The 4,685-nt window shown below is 35.5% G+C and overlaps 1 pseudogene; it reads left to right on the top strand.

Annotated features, from left to right (window-relative positions):
• The window catches only part of LOC102431294, an 8,769-nt pseudogene extending 4,299 nt beyond the window's left edge, over positions 1–4,470 (top strand).
• The last annotated feature ends 215 nt before the right edge of the window (positions 4,471–4,685 follow it).

Below are 4,685 nucleotides of genomic sequence, written 5' to 3'. Positions count from 1 at the left end.
TTAGAAAGGACAAGGTAACTGATGAGGTAACCTAGAACTGAAACCATGGATTACAACATTTAAGGTAGAAGCACATGGGTTGATAAGGTTGAAAATGGCAGAGTTCCTTAGAACCCATGTGAGCCCCCCTGGAGTGGCAATCTGCAACTTTGCAGGCAGAAATTGTATGACGGCTAATGCATTGTTTGTGTGAGCAAGTAGAATTGAGCAATTCCTTCTCATGTAGGTATCTCTTTAGAAGTGTTAAGAGGAACAGTATCTGCAAATGTTTTAGATGTAGTATGGTGTAATGTCAATAGCCATGGTCTATAAAATTTAGTCTTTACTTACTCATGTTGAAAAATAATTCTAGGTTAAAGGATTTAATTGTCAGAAATCATGATCCAAAATGTGTTCATTAAAACTTTATTTTAGGCTGATATAACTACAGGTTAAAAATAATGTTCAAAGACAAGGGTTAAGAATTTATTGTCTACTTAGGCTATTTAAAAAATAAGAGTACTCGTAAAAAAAATAAAAAAAAATAAGAGTACAAAATTTAAGCATGAAATTGTCGATAGCTAAAAGTGTGCAATAAGTAGTTTATTGCTCAGCAAACTATTTCTGACATGAGAAAGTATATTTAATAATATAATGTGCACTTGTGCATCCACTACCAAGTTTAAAAAATACAATGGAATTCAAGTTTCTGGTTTATTCCTCCCAGATCTTATCTCCAATCTTCCTACTTACACGTAACCTTTCCTTTGATTTGGCATTTAAATTATCATGCAAATTTTTATATTTTATCTTATATGGACTTATCACCAAACAATATATAATTAATTTTGCATGCATTAAAATTATATTGAAGATATTATACTTTATGATCATCTGGAATTGTATTTTATTATATACATAGAATATATTTTATATATACATGTATATATATTTTTAATCTTCATCAGAGGATTTTTTTTTTTACAGAGAGCGGAGGGATGAGAAAGAGAACTATCTATCGGTTGCCTTTTGTATGTGCCACAGCCAGGGATCAAAGTTGCAACTGAAGTTTGTGCCTTGACCAGGAATTGAACCTACAAACTTTTTGGTGTACGGGATGATGCTCCAACCAACCGAGACACTTGGCCAGAGCTTATATTTTTAGTCAATATTTTGAAATAAGTTATCCATGTTACTACAAAAGGCGCTTATTCTTTCATTTTAGCTGCTATGCTATGTAAATCATACAACTTCTTGATTTATTCTCCTGAATGGAAATTCAGATTGTTTTCAATATTTTCAATATAACAAACAATGCTATAATGAACATTCTTGTAGATATCTCCCAGGGGACATATGGCCGTTTTTGAGGAAATGTAATTGTTGACTTATTATGTATGTGCATCTTCTACTTCACTGGAGAGTATGGAATTGCTCTCCTGAGGGGCTGTGCCAATTTACCCATTTGCCAGCAGTGAATGAGTGTTCCCTTTGCCCCACACCTAACCATTAGTTATTGTTATTGTTTTCATTTTTGCCAGTTTAGTGGGTGTGAGATTGTAGGTTATTCTTGTTTTAATTTGCACTTACTAATTACTAATGATTTTGAGCATTGTTCATATGTTATTGGCTTTGTGGGTCTCCTCTTCTATGAATTGCCTTAATTTATTGTGACCTCAGCAAAACCTTTTAAATGTTATTTGTTTTATTTGATTCACAATTTTTGTGTTTTGTAAAGGAAAGGCTTTTCAGTATTTTGTTTAAATATTGCTCTAAAATACCAATGCCTGGTTCTCACCCTCCACATTCTACTTTAATTGTTATATGGTGAAACATTAGGGTTTTTATGAACTCTCCAAGTAGTTCTAAGTGCAGCAACATTTGGGAAAATTGGGATTAAGTTGGGCCTGGTTGCCAATGTCCCAGAATAGACAACTCTATTAGAGTCACACAATGTGTGTTTTTTCCTGTTTTGTTTTTTACCTTAACAGGTAGGGATTGGGTGAGAAAAGAAGGCACAAAAACTCAATTGGCAAATGGAGGTGAAATACTTTGGTTTATTTCACAGAGTATCCTGTTGCCTTTGGGTAGATAGAGGATTTACTGCAATAATACTGAAGTACAATTATTTTGTATTCTGCCTAAGGTAGAAGAAATGTTTTGGGAAAGAGAGAAAGATGAGCCAGCCAAGCTATTATTGTGAGACTACTGAGTAACAAATTTGTGTGATAGCATGAATAGACTTCAAGTTGGACTGAAGTTTGGACCTTCTATAGGGGAAGTACATCTGAGAATTGAAAATTTTTTTACTCCATTTCTGGCAGATAGAATAAACTATTAGTGCTGACTGACACAATTGACCAAATCAGCCCAGAGCCCAACTTTCCAGAAAAATTCTCCAGAGGAATTAATATCCACATGCAAATGACAAAGGGTCTTCTGCAAGGACCTATGGGATCCTCACCACTCTGCACCCACACGCCAACCCTCACAGTTACTGTCAATGGCAGCAGGCTCCCTCCTTGGGCTTCTGGAGGTTATGAAACTCCCTTCAGACTGAGATTATTGCTGTATAATTTGCTTAATGTAGAGATTGATGTTTAGAAAATTATAACCATTGTCTAACTTAAAGGAACTCATATCATTTGCTCATGTCAAGTTGAGATATCACATGCCTGGTGATAGGATGAGCAGGGTTTGCTATTAGAACAAAATGAATTAAACAGATGTCATTGGACTGCATAGGTAATGTGAGTCTGGTACAGTAGAGGCTGGCCTGTGAAAGCCTAGCCAATCATACTCACTGACTCCAAGAGATGAGTTTAGCTCTGGGCTATAATTAATTCATTCCTTTTCTCTTTGTTATTTTAGAAATTGTTGATATGCTTTAGTTTCTTATCTCACAATATTAAGTGCCCCCAAATAATAATAATAAAAAAATCTGGTCTGTGTGGTTTCATAATGTTCATTCCTTAATACTTTAAAATAGAAAACATTAATATCATTATATTGTTTCAATATATTTTTTACAAAATTTGGCTAATTATAAACTTACTGAAAATTGTAACAATAATATAAATAGTTCCCTTATATTGCTCAGCATGTTTCCCTTAATATTAACAACTTACATGACCATAGTACATTTATCAAGGACAGAAAATTAACATTGCTGCAGTATTATTAATTAAGCTGCAGATGTTTTACAAATTTCACCAATTTTTCCAATTAATGTCCTTTTTTAAATCTTAGGATCCTATCCAGAATCCCACATTTTATTAATTATTTATACTTAATCTCCTCCAGTATGTAATAGTTCTTCAGTTTTTTTGATCTTTGCTTACCTTGATTGATGCTTTTGAGGAATACTCACAAATTGTTTTGTAAAATGTCTCTCAACTTGGAATTGTCTGTTTGCTAATAATTAGAGTGAGATTATGCATTTGGGGCAAGAATACCACAATGATGGTGTTATGTCCTTCTCAGTGCATCATATCAAGTTCTTGTGCTGTCAATATGCTTAATGAGGAATATAGCTCATTGAAAAATATAAAATTTCAGGTGATGGATTGAAATAGTGAAATGTGCAAGATCATTTAATTGTGTATCATCTGAAAGGACAAAGGTTATAAGTGGTGTAATGTTGATACCACAGGGAACCTAATGGTTAACAGTAATAATATTAACCACCCATACTACAGTCTGCTGTAATGTCATTCAACATAAAACAAAGAGATTAAATAAATGCTTCAAATGTGGCTTTTAAAAATTATTGCGGAAATGTGATTCAGGCAAAAAAAAAATTGCCATCTCTTATGCAAGAAAATACCTAGCAGAAATTACATGAAACTATCTTTTCTTTTTTCTTTTTTTAAAATTGTTGACACCATTACAGATGTTCCTATTTTCACCCCCTAGTCCCACCTCCACCCTGTCCCTGACCCGCCCCACCCCTCCTTACTTCTGGCCATCACCACACTGTTGTCTATGTCTATGGGTTATGCAAATATTTTCTTTAGTTAATCCCTTCAGTTTCTTTCATCCAGCCTCCTCTCTCCCATTTCAGGCAGCTGTCAGTCTGCTCCTTATATCCATTCCTCTGTTTCTATTTTCTTCGTTAGTTTATTTTATTCGTTAAACCCCACATATAAGAGCAGTGTGAGGAGGAGAGCAAAGCCCGCGCTGCTGCATCCCCACGTCCTGCTTGGATGTCCTGCCACCATCACCAAGAGAAAGGCTGAAGGGGATGCTAATGGAGATAAAGCCAAGGTGAAGGAGGAACCACAGAGAAGATCCGCCAGGTTATCAGCTAAACCTGCTCCTCCAAAGCCGGAGCCCAAGCCTAAAAAGGTCCCTGCCAAGAAGGGAGAGAAGGTACCGAAAGGGAAAAAAGGGAAAGCTGATACTGGCCAGGATGGGAATAGCCCTGCAGAACATGGAGATGCCCAAACAGACCAGTCACAGGAAGCTGAAGGTGCTGGAGAAGCCAGGTGAAGTGTGTGCATTTTTGATAACTGTGTTCTGGTGACTGTACAGTTTGAACTAGTATTTTTATCAAGTTTTATAAAAATGCAGAATTTGTTTACTTTTTTTAAAGCTATGTTGTTTGCACACAGAACTCTTTACTTGTTTTTTGGGGGGAAGGATATATAGTACTAATAGAATGTCTCCAAAGCTGGACTGACATGGGGTGGGGTAGGGGAGAAACA

This window comes from Myotis lucifugus, unplaced genomic scaffold (assembly GCF_000147115.1).
Source record: "Myotis lucifugus unplaced genomic scaffold, Myoluc2.0 scaffold_261, whole genome shotgun sequence".
Lineage (NCBI taxonomy): Eukaryota > Metazoa > Chordata > Mammalia > Chiroptera > Vespertilionidae > Myotis > Myotis lucifugus.
The sequence above is the reverse complement of the archived record's forward strand: the minus strand, read 5'-3'. Positions and strand labels throughout refer to the sequence as shown.